The sequence below is a fragment of the Ambystoma mexicanum genome, chromosome 5p (assembly GCF_040938575.1).
Source record: "Ambystoma mexicanum isolate Mex_15411 chromosome 5p, UKY_AmexF1_1, whole genome shotgun sequence".
NCBI lineage: Eukaryota > Metazoa > Chordata > Amphibia > Caudata > Ambystomatidae > Ambystoma > Ambystoma mexicanum.
In genome coordinates, this window is record NC_090930.1 from 1,096,411,031 (window position 1) to 1,096,423,815 (window position 12,785).

General features: G+C 44.1%; 1 protein-coding gene across 1 annotated transcript in view; it reads right to left on the reverse strand.

Moving 5' to 3' along the window:
- Positions 1-12,785, reverse strand: part of CDKAL1 (CDK5 regulatory subunit associated protein 1 like 1) — a 3,349,023-nt gene that overhangs the window by 2,711,124 nt on the left and 625,114 nt on the right. The window lies entirely within an intron of this gene.

The following is a 12,785-nucleotide window of genomic DNA, read 5'->3' on the forward strand; positions in this document are numbered from 1 at the left end:
CCCTTTGCCGCTCCCAACTCAGGACCTTTTTGCTCATTCATATGACGAGGCTCTGGGGAGACTTGGAAAATGTTGCCATGCCTTTAATATTGCCACTTCCACAACCATTTGCGACTCACTTGAACCTCTAACAAAATCTTTAGATCTAGCCAATGGCCGAAGAAGAGACAAGAATTTTGGGCAAGTATTTCGATCCAAGACTTTACCAGCTAAGCCTACTGAAATCCCCATTCTAAGAGCCTTCTCCTTACTGGCGGTTTATGCTCCAACTATTTGACAAGGATTACCAAGGAAGCGACCACTAGCGTGGAGAAGGGCACAGTAAAAATAACGGATAACATAGGGCATGGGCAGGACCGTAAGTGAAATGCCTGTCTGCAAGGCTATTTTGATGGTTTTATGACTGCCTGTAAGGGATACAAGTGCCAGAAGACCCAGTACACGGACAGCAATACAAAAGTTGAGATGAAGATCTCCACTATTTGGCCTCAACGTGAAGAGAAGTGTGTATAAATGTTTCACAATCGGAGCCCTACTTAAGGAGCTTTATGGATGACTGGGACATGAGCCACAGGTATCCTGTGAAGTAGCAAGCTGTGTTGGTTTGCGTTTTTAGAATTGAGAGCATGTTCCCGATAGCTGTGGATTTCCACCACAAATGAAAGCCTTTTGCCACATTGCCAATGGGAAGCACAAGGCTGTTGAGTGAAAAATCAAGTTTGTGGAGGGTGCCCAAAAATAGGAGTGTGACCAGAAAAACGATGAAACTACACAAGGTAAATTGTGGAATGGAGGTCTTTATCAACCACTCCTACAATCTATTACAGGAAATGGATGCAGGCCAAGATGAAGTTTATGGGCTGCCACCGCTGATGTCATTTTGTGAAAACATTCAGATCAGATTGTAAGATTTTGTACTGTGTCTTGTATGTCAATGGCCGATGGAAAAAAATATCTAATGACCTTCCCAGTACAACGAATGTTTAAAGAAAAGGTAGCAACAGGATCGCTGAACAAGGTTCATAGTTTGCATAGCCCAAGGAAGTCAATGGTCAGACTTGAACACCCACTTTTCCAAATCTAGCGGTAAGTAGGAAGCATACAAATAATCATTACAAACATTTCTCAATCTTGTGCCAAGTTAGGAAAACCAACATTCATGTTACCAAATACTGCGATAAAAACAATTTTGAATTTGCTCTTCCTAATATTTCAAAAAAACAAAACATACAACTCAACATTGCCATGCCTCCAAGTATTCAACCAATCTCTCCCTAGCACTGAAACGTTGCACCAAATACATATGACGAAAGACTACTATACAGTGTTGCCGTCAGCAAAGCATACCATCTTTTTAGGTGAAAACGACTGAACATCTTATTTCAGCATTGGTGGGTGGCTATACTTTCAGTATTGTTCTGTGTTTTAAGGGGTTGGACTGCCCCGGGGCTAACTTCTAGCTGGGATCAATCTCCATACTTTTATAGCAAATATACAATCTTTCTTAGACCACTTTAATGACCTAGTTTAAAATGTCACGATTGGAGATATACATATATATATATATATATATATATACACACACACACACAAAAACACAATTTGCTCAACCCAAATGCTTACGTACAGCAATTCACACTGTATTCACACTGTAGGTGTGCATTTACACCTCAACAAGTATGCAATTGAAGGCAGAACTTGCTGGGCAAGATAGTTTGTTTTCCCGCTAAATTCCACTAAAGCTCCTTTCTTGGGACCCATCCCTGACTCTCTAAAGTTTCCCCATGGTGCGGGCAGATTTCAGTTGGTGAATTCTGGAAAGAGTTGGTGTCCCCAATCCATACTATAAAGTGAGAGGCTGTATAAGAAAACTGCAGGAATCCTGCTGGGTGCCCAGTGCAGTCAGTAAGTGCGAGAAGATGCAGGGCGAAGCACTGTGGATCTTCTGGGGTGAGCATACTGTGCCTCAGGAGTGGTGTGGGGGAGCGGGTATCAATTAAGAAGTAGGTGGCACTGCAAGAGTGCGTTCCCAGATGCAGATTGTTACTGTGGGAGTACACTGAGCTAAAGGGGAATGATGGCAGTGAAGAGTGGTGCATGAAATACGGACGGCCCTGCAGTCCCAGAGTATCAAGGAGGGTGACAGCTACTAAAAGAGGTGCTGCACCTTAATTAATCCCTACCCAACGCGAATAACTTGTTCTGGTGTGTATGGTTACTTAGGAGGACCAAACTACAGAGGATCAGTGGGAGCTCTGTCTTTCTAAAAAGAAGGACCAGTGGAAAATATGACCAGAAACAGAAAAGAAATTCAAAAAGGCAAAGAAGCTGAACATTATAAGTCACTGTGGGCCCAAACGCAACATTAGGACCTGAGCCCGGGAGTAAAGGATGCTCATTAAATCCCTGGATAGAATCCACAAAAAGAGAGGTGATTGAGCATTATCAATAATGGAAGAAGGTTTACTATCTTGGAGAAGAAGATGGAAACATAAAAGACACACACGTGACATGCCTCACTCAGACAGCGGCCCTACAAGAGGGGTGTGACTTAAAAGCTTTACCATCCGGAACAAAAGGGTGACAGACGTGAGAATGGTGCCATGGCCTCCTTGTGAATTTAATAGTTACACTGTGAGAAGAGTAACTTTTTGTGCTATAAGAGACCTTTTTAAATGAGTATCTGCTGTTAGAAGTAACTTCATGCAAGCACTCGTCTCCTGAAAGTATAGTGGTTGCTTCCCAGGAGCCAGCCATCTGCTCTGGAGTACCTGAAAGGCTCATTGAAAGCAGTCCTGGATCTCCAGGTGGTCAGACTGTTTATTAAAGGGCAACTAAGGGGGAGGACAGGTGAATGTACAGAAATTAGTTACAGGCGATGGACACTGATGCATCACTTCATCGATCCAAGTAAACTTTATCAACCGTCAAACACCACAGGTTTTTCTGGAGGAAGGGGGGCTGTAAGCTTATCTGGCTTGCGTTAAGTAGCCCAGGATATGAAGGAGTGGATATAATAGGCTTTTTTTTTCAATAGGGAGGAGGGGCTAGTTGGTCTTAACATCTGTTCAATCCACTTCACTCATCCCTTTAAATGCAGACGAAGAACAAAACGTAAGTAGGTTTTGAATGAAAATATTATGGTTTGCCATGTACCTTTTGCCCCTCATGTACTTCTAAAAGAGGGTAAGGAAAGCTGTGCTCTTAAACGAAGCAACAAACCCCCTCCGGGCAGGGTCTTTACCGGACCAAGCAGTGCCAGTAAGAAGCCCAAGTGAAGCGGTGACTTTAGGGTTAGACCAGGCATTACATGTCCTGGTAAAGCCCCCTTCTCCTCCATGCCCAACGAGGTTTATTGCCATTAGCATCCCGGCATGCTAATAGTTTTTTTGTAAACTTTTTTTTAAAGTTGAGAAACTGCATGGTTGCCGTTTTTCAGTAAAAAAAAAAAAACTACAAACCAAGATGGGTACCATGGATTAGGGAGAGGAGAGCACTACCACATTGTCCCTTCTTCCTTTCAACGGGTACCATTTTCCACAAAAGAGATGCGCCGGGAACAGTGTTCCCTGTGCCAGCGAGGGACAAGGGAGAGCAAGGTTGGAGGAATGGGGCCATTCAGGGTGGGAGGTAGGGGAAAAGTGATAAGGGGACGCACATGCATGAATCCTGGTAGGGAAATAGCAGCCTCCTGCTTGCGAGGAAGCTCGGAGTTGGGGCTTTACTATGAGGTAAAGAACCTGTTCCGAGCCTCCTGACTGGCTCCGAGTCCGCCACAGTCCTCCACCCCCCACCGGGTGTAAGTTTCAATAGTTGCATAAAAAGGGATGGATGTAGCGGAGACTAGAAAGTGTACTTTGTTTAGTGGCCAGGGTCTTTCTATTGGTAAGCTTAGTTTTATGGGTACTGCAGGCAGAGTGGGGTTTTCTTGTTTAACACTGATCAAGTAGATCGTACTTTTTTTGTTAAAAATGGAAGTACCTACACCTGCCAAAGACAAGGAGACATCCCTAAAAATTGAAGGCACATGTAAGGTCCGAGTCAAAGTCCTCTGATTAATGGGGAAATTAAAACATACGGTGAGGTCCACGGAGGATGAGTGGGGTGTGAATTCTAAGTGGTCACGTGTCCTAGTACTCCAAAAATCTATTTGTAGCACTGGCTCCGATTCCCAACAAGCAGCAGCAAGACGCTGGAATAAGTAAGGCACACCATGAAAGAATAACAACACGCACTGGAAGGAGGGGCTTAAGAGAAGGCTGGGTAAAGTGAGGATGGGGGCCGGAGCAACTTCAACTGCTTCTGCACCATTACAATGGACTGCAGCACCAACCAATGTGGCAGCGGCCGGGAGTAGAAGGAGTTCAAGTAAAAGTTCAAAAGAAGCAGTCTAGAATTGCACCACAACATAGCATGCCAAAACAAGAACTTTCTATATTTTATAAACACAATAACAATCGAGATTTGTAGAGCGTCTAAAAAACCAAAACACAAAATAAAGTCCTGGGGAATGCAGAAGCAGTTCAGCTCTTGTTTACTTCTGCAATAATCCTGCTGTAACAAGTTTCTTCATGCTTTACTGGGTTCTGCGCTTACAAAGGCAAACTCTTTCTGGAAATGCGCCAAAAAAGATATTTAATTACGTAAATAGTCAACTCGGGGAGGCAGCTGTTGCCAGTGCACAATACACTGGTCGCCAGAACCCGCGTGGTTGGCTTAAACAGGCAATAACAATGTGCCTGTTGATTTAGCAACAGTAGAAAAAGTACGCTGTATGCAAAATCTTGATTCCTAACCGATTAAGAGTTCTGAGTACACATTTACATATCAAATAGAAAGGGCGTCCAGAAAACCTCCTGCTCAATTTATCTGCAAATTATAGCTAGCTCCCAGACCTACCTAGGCTGCTTTTAGAAAACTAGACTGATATTAACCCATCGACCTCTGCACCCGGACGAGCCCAGGGCAGGAAGCTTAAAAATAAAGGCCGAGCAGCTCCCAAAAAGGAACGCCATTTCTTAAAAACATTATTACAAAGTTCTATATATCCCTGGCATTTTGGTGCTCTAATAAATGCAATGTTGAAGAGGTTTGTAAACGTGCATTCCCTACTACCTAAAATCATACAACCACCCTCACAACTATGTTCCAGGCAAGGCTCAGGCTCCGTAGGACCACTATGGTGGTGAAGGGTGCAGTATGCATTTTGCATAGCATTCACTTAATAGAAGCTGTAACTAGTCAGAGTCCTTAGCGTCAGACGCACTTCATTCAACCCTGATGGAAGGGTCTGCTGAATCCAGCATTACAAAAGCACTGCTTAAAATAATAAGATGAAGTGTTTCAAGCTTGAGGTGAGGGGTGCTGTAGAGCAGCTTTGGGACCTCTTAGGACTGATCTGTCTGGGGCTAGTTTACCAGACCTTTCTTAACTTTTGGGGTAGAGGGCATGAGCTTCGGGGGCTAGCACTACCCCCATGCACCATTGGTGTGCAAATCAGGAATGTATTGTTTACAGTCAGCCATCACCTTTTGGTTTCACTTTTGTCACCCCGAGAGGAACAGGTATGCCCAGACGGGGGTCTGGAGCTTGCTGTGCCTAGTGACTCAAGCTACTCCTCACTGATGACACCCAATGAAGCAAAAAACATGTTTGGGGATGCCTATGGTCTTCTGCAGAAGGGATGTGTGGCCTAGCAGGTAGTGCTGGACTGCCTTTTGGGGGAGGAGCAAGCATGACTTGCATATGATCTTTCCCCTTCTGTATTGGCTTGGCAGGCTGTAAAACAATAGTCTGGAGGGTTTCCCAGAACTGTGCCCAGGGTTAAGATGAATTCTAAACTTAGGGGTTTTGTTAGTGGAAATGTGCAAACACAAACGTCCCATAGCAGTAAATCACCAAGTTCCCTAAAGCACAGAAAAACACATTTAATCACACCACGTAAAGACTTGCAACTACCAAGGACAATGAAAATGACTGGTTGGTGCTGAATACCTTAAATTACTTGAAATACATAAAGTGTGTCCGTTTTAATCTTCAGATCGGCAGTTGCTCCTCAATGCGGTTTACCAGATTACAACTGGATAACAATAGAACGCCCCACCATCACCCCCTGCAGCAGCCCAATATGCAGAGGATATTTCAGCACTAGCAATAGAGTGCCTGTGAGCACTGCCAACAGCTTTCACTGGCCATTAGAGCTGGGCATTGCCAGTGCCTCAAGTGGCACTGGAAAAGGAGCCGGGGCTCATCAAGGGGGTGTGGTCTAATGGCAGGGGTCACCTGCCGGCTAGTTAAGGTCACGTCCCCTTGATGAGCCCCGGCTTAATGGGCTACAGACACACCTGCCAGGCAGCCCATTGTAGAGATCTGTGGGGTACATTTACAAGCCCCAAAAGAAATTCCCTACAACAAAAACTGCATTTCAACAGTTACTCAAAAATGGCTGTGCTTTGGTCTGCTGAGCACATATGGGGCAAGAGTTTAACACAGCCACCCCAAGAATAGCTGCATTTTGTTGTCATTCACGTGAATCCAGAGAAAACAACTCAAATTCAGAATGGCTGTGCATTGCTGTTCTGTCATTTAAACATTCAAAGCTGCACAGGAAAATGACCTGAATTTAAAAATGGCATTGCACTGGTTCTACTTTCATTTCAAACATCACAGTTTTGTTCTAGTAAAACACAGCCCTATCCGTGTAATATATTTTGAACACCATCAAATAAGGCCATCCCTCCCAGAACGGAATAGTTTCATCAGTTAAGTCCATGAAATGCAAAGGAATTCTGCCTCAAGTACGCACGGATTGGATTTACTTTTTGAAACAAACCAACACACGCAAAGTACTACAAAGGAAAGATGCTCTCGCTTGCTTCGTGTCAATTATCAAGAAACCATTTTCAAGCATATCTGTGTCCAGAAACTGACCAGATCTATGAAAAGCCTTTCAGAAAGTAAATGCCAAGGAAGCTGTGTGCGGGGGGAAAACCGCATTTTGTGAAATGAACAAGAGAAAAAAACATGAACACATGTAAATTTGTTGTTGCAAAGCAGAAAATGACCTTGGGAAAGCTAAATGGGAAATACTGTAGCTCGCACAGAAACAATTGTGCATGGGGGAGAGGGGCTGCAAAGATATGTATATTGTGCTCTGTTTTCCCCCCCAAAAGACAAATCATCCTGGCTGAGGCCCAGGAATTGGTGACAAACCAGTTTGGAAGCAAGCCTAATTTCGCCCCTACCAGTGACTAAGGCTGCAAGGGCATGTGCCCTGTTCTTATGGACCCAACAGTGGGATAATTACAGGTTCGCCCAGAATGCCAGGCAGAACTGCTCCCAAGGACAAAGGATGGGGGTGAAGCCCTGTGTTTTGCCTCGTAGGTGTGATTTCCTCTCCATTCATTCCCAATATCCACTGGAGGACCTCAAAGGGGAGTCATGGAAACCCTTGTGCAAGCTGTCCCAGGGGAGACAATTTGGATTGTGGGGGTGGCACCACCACCCACATCTTTGGCAAATTTACCTCACTGACAATGCAGGACATTTATACTTTAAGACATTTTTCCCCGCAATCTGAATAAGCAGTAATGTGATATGGCAGTTTTAATGTGATTTTTGGACAAGCGCAATAAGACTAGGTGCACCTTTCTGGCATGTGGCGAACTGAAAGGATAGGAAAAATGCATTTCTGAGGGAAGCATAAATGGCACAGATATTAAACTTGAGGAAAGTATGCCAAATACTATTATGCATATGTGTAGCCATTTGTAGAATTTTAGATATGTTTCTCCTGAAAACGACGAAATTGTGCCCAAGCACGAGGCAACATCGCACACAATTGGCATTCGAACCGGCATATTCCTTGTAAAATATGGGATCTGCCCATCTGATTTTTATGATGGTGACTACTGTAAATATGAGGTTTTTGTTCCATAACTTATTTTGGTAAAAAGTAACTGGTGAGACAAAGCAAGTCATAAAACGCACACACTTAAACTGTCACTTCCCCGGAACCAATCAGCCCATAGTGAGATGGAAGGTCCGACAGGCTGGCCTATCCTAGGATAGGACTAACTCTCGGGTTCAGCCCAGATTATAAAATTCTATGATGTCACTGACTATATAAAGGGGTAGACAGGGAGAGACAGGGATTCAACATTCAAAATTCACCCTTCAAGATTCCAAGACTCCAGAACCAGGTCCAGAAGCAGCTGACCAGATCCAGGCAGAATCACCTATCCAGAGCTACATTCATCCCAATAATCCAGGGACAAAGGTGGAAAGGCAGCTGATCCCTTTTAGGAGAATCCAGTGACCAGACTCTGCCCAGCTGACCCATCCTGCTGTCCACAGAGACCAGACTTTTTCCAGCTGTTCCCTACCAGGAGAGCCCAGCTGACCTAGTAACCAGATCTCTTGACCCACTGCCTGTGACCAGATCCATGGCCTCGCCATCTAGAGACCCTGCTGGCTCTCCAAATTACCAAACCCAAGCTTGCCTTGTGAGTATCCCCATCACCCAGTACCCAAAAGCTGCATATCCCGCTATTTTACTTTGCATCCTGTTCAAACCCTATTAAAAGCCCATAAAAACCCTAGACATTTCCAAATTGCCAGTATCCTGTGTTCACCTTTTCCTTAGAATAATCTGTGTTAGTCTATATTTATTAGCATACTTTTCTTCATTTCCTTCAGTTAACTGTGTAAGTCTCTAGTATCATTTGGAATAAATGAATTCCCCTATAAAGGGATTCACAGTGAGTTGGTTGCAATTCGAACTCAAGCTCCTCATGGCAAGTGCCTTTCTTTAACAGTTATAGTCTTTAAAATATAGTCTCAGTAGAACTAATCATTGTGCTAACAAAAACGATTTTACCCGTGTATTTTGCTTTCCTTTTAAAAATCTGATTTGCATTTCCCTTAATAAAACCCATATCATCCCATAAGAGTCATCCCTTCCCCTCAGCATCCTATTTGTTCTGTACCTTGGTTTCCCCATCCCAAAAACCGATTTCCGATTTTGATTGCTAAGCCCATTTTCTTAGCTGTTTGCCAAGTTAAAGCCTGTGTGAAATAAGAAATTGAAATGTTGCCACTTGTGATTTTTGTTGCACTGTTTTCCTCCCAAAATCGATCTTCTCACCTGTGTCCACGTTGCTTTAGTGCCCTGCTCAATAGCCTGTAAGCTTCTTTGTCTCTTTAGTGCACCCACACACATTTCTGTCCTAGCTATCCTACCGCAAGCATAAACTGATCTACAAGTAACCGTGAAATCGGAGTATGCCATTTTGCCCTCCCATTCTGGGGTGGTGGGTCGAATTTAAAAACTCCTCTACTTGCTGACTCCTTGTCACTGCATCCATACAGAATTTAGTTAGCAGGTGTTTGGGAATGTGCCATCTATGATTGTGAAAAAGAGCGATTATGTTTCCATTTTTATTTAGGCTTATATAGATGTTAGAAAGTTCAATAGTATTGTAAGATTTTGCATTCATCTTGTCACCACACTGGCGATTGCTGCCCTAAATTTCATTTTGCGCTGATTTTCATTTGAATTCTAAAAATAAATATTTGTTTGTTACACACCAGCTTGGTTCACACAGTCCATTGCGACACGGGCTGTTAAGGTGGATGTGAAACGGGTTGGGTGCCTCTTCAAGAAAGAATCCAGGGTTCAAATAAAGGTAAAAAGGCGGTTTATTGTGCGCCACCTTCAGTGTCAGTGACAGAAGTCCCGGGAGTGTGCCCCGTCACAAAATCTGTTACGGAGCAGCACCCTCTCCCCCGCTGATCTCTGCATTTATTTATTAACGGCTTGCCTGGCAGGGGACAGCGCTTCACCTTTTCAGCCTTAATGATGGTGCTACCCCTCACCATGCATCATGCCCCGGGATGGAAAGGAGCACCATTAAGGCTGAAAAGGTGAGGCCGCTGCAAGCCGAGGCCTTTTTCCCTAAAGCCTGAAGCTACCAGGAATGAGCAGAGATCTTCAGGCAAAAAAAGGTCTCCTCTTCCAGCGGCCACACCTTTTCTTCAACAAGGGGGGCGCTGACCCACAGGCATCTCTTGATTTAAGGGATGCCTTGCAGTGCCGGCATCACCATTATGGATTGAAGGCTATTTTTTTCCTGAAGCTCTCGGACAGGAGCGTTCGCTTCAGGCTTTAGAAAAAAAAAATCCTTGCCCTCTAGCGGCTGGTGCTGCCAGGGGACATTAGTGAGCCCCGGCAGGGCCCAGACTCAGAATTAGATTTCTGAGCATGCCGGGGCTCGGCCCGCTTAAAGCCCTGGGCATTGCACTCTGACATCCAAGTGACAAGCAGTGGTCAGGAAAGGTTACAAGCATTTTGGGAGGTGAAGGAGGGGGGATAGAACTGTTCGTTGGAAGCGACATCTAGATACATGAGGTGTAGGGAGACCAGATTTTCAACACAAAAAAAACACAGACCGGTTACTGACATAAAAGTAGTACTAACATGTGACAGTGGCTACTAGGACTACTGTTTAGTAGTGTGAAAAGAGGTGTGATGGGGAGAGGTTTTCACCATTCCCCTGGAAAGAAACTATGTAGATGGGACTCACGCATGTTAAGAAGAGCTTTTACTCAGTTTGCAATTACAAGCCTCGTTATGTTAACATTTCTCGAGCAGTTTGTGGCACAAATCCGTTAATACAAGCGTTTGCCAATTAAAAATTGGGTGTTCATGGCCACCCTCAGATGATGGCGATCTTATGCCAAAGGACCAAACACAAAGTTAATTTGATTTATATCTGTTGTGATGAAGAGTTGTTTTAGAAACCACGTCCATTGGAGGCACAAACCGTCTCCCATTTTTAAAAAAACGATGGCTTCAAGTGCCTAATTGCGCCCTGGGAAAACCGAGACGTCGGGTCACCCTAATGAGGCCGCAGCTCGACTCATCCTCACAATCCCAAAAAAAACAACACAAAAAAGGCAGCAGCCTCTCAGCCCAGCACTCCCTGCTCGGACAGCTACAAAGTCTTTAGGGCACAGCTCCTAAATAAGCATAGGCAACGCCAATCGTTTTAGCTTTTTTGTAGGCTTGGCAAAGGCATTTTCCAGGCACTGTCATAGTGGAACTAACAGACCATTGATGATAGCAGCTGCAAAATGGTGCAAGTACCTGTGCAAAAGCAGTGCCTCACAAATGCTCATTACATACACACAAGTCCAAATGGTTGGCTGAGCCAATGCTTGCTTTTAGTAGGACTTCAGTGAAGGACTCACATAGTGCTTATAAATTGAGTGGCTGAAGGCAAACTTGATTAAGACTTTTTTTATTACATATCCAATTAAGTCATTAACTCTTAGAAGACGTCTTTAAAAATCACTGGCAGCAAACTTCGATGGTAAGGCTCGGGAAAGCTACCCCAAAGAGATCCCAGGAGGATGTGTTTTTGGAGGGGCAGGGAGTGGGTGAGAATGGCCATAGGGGTTAGCATGGCAATGGGCAGTCAATGGGTGTATAAATAACCGAACACCTACAAGCTTTGTATCCCCCCCCTCCTCATGTGCCATGTCTCGCTTGCTGTACTTGTGTGTCAGCAGGTGTCCGCAGGGGAAGCCAATGAAACCAGCAACTAACAGACACCACCAAAACCGTGAGTGTGGTATGGATAGGGGAGTAGAACAATCACTCCACTCCAGAATGCCCATGCCACTCTATCTTATCTCCAAATAACATAGATTGCCATAATGTTAGCATGTCCACTCCTAGACGGAATTGTGAAAGTTAGCATGCCCGCACTTAGATAGAACTGTTAAAGTTAGCATGCCCACACTTAGATAGAACTGTGAAAGTTAGCATGCCCACACTTAGATAGAACTGTGAAAGTTAGCATGTCCACTCCTAGACGGAATTTGTGAAAGTTAGCATGTCCACTCTTAGATAGAACTGTGAAAGTTAGCATGTCCACTCCTAGACGGAATTGTGAAAGTTAGCATGCCCACACTTAGAACTGTGAAAGTTAGCATGTCCACTCCTAGACGGAATTGTGAAAATTAGCATGTCCACTCCTAGATGGAATTATGAAAGTTAGCATGTCCACTCCTAGACGGAATTGTGAAAGTTAGCATGTCCACTCTTAGATGGAATTGTGAAAGTTAGCATGTGAAAGTTGCATTTAGAAAGTGTGCCCTACAGCCTCTCCGTCAAGCTTAGAAATGTGCCCAATAGCCTTTCTGGTAAATTGAATTTAGATGTATGCCCAAGATCCTCTGTGAAAGATGCATTTAGAAGTGTGCCAATAGCCACTCTGTGAAAATTGCATTTAGTAGTGTGCCCAATAGACACTCTGGAAAGCTGCATTTAGAAATGTACCCAATAGACACTCTGGAAAGTTCCATTAGAAGTGTGCCCAATAACCTCGCTGTGAATTTAGTAGTGTCCCCAATAACCACTCTGTGAAAGTTGCTTTTAGAAGTGTGCCCAACAACCCCTCTGTGAAATTTAGAGGTGTACCCATTAGCTGCAATGAGAGTTACATTTAGAGGTGTGCCCAATAGCCTCTCTGATAAATTGAATTCAGAAATGTTCCTAATAGCCTCGCTGGAAAACTGAATTTGGAATTATTCCCAATAGCCTCGCTGGAAAATGGATTTTAATAGTGCGCCCAGTAGCCCCTCTGTGGAAATTTGAATTTAGATATGGGCCCAATATCCTCTGTGAAAGGTGCATTTAGAAGTGTGCCCATTAGCCACGCTGTGAAAGCTGCATTTAGAAGTGTTACCAATAGCATCTGTGAAAGTTGATTATAGAAGTG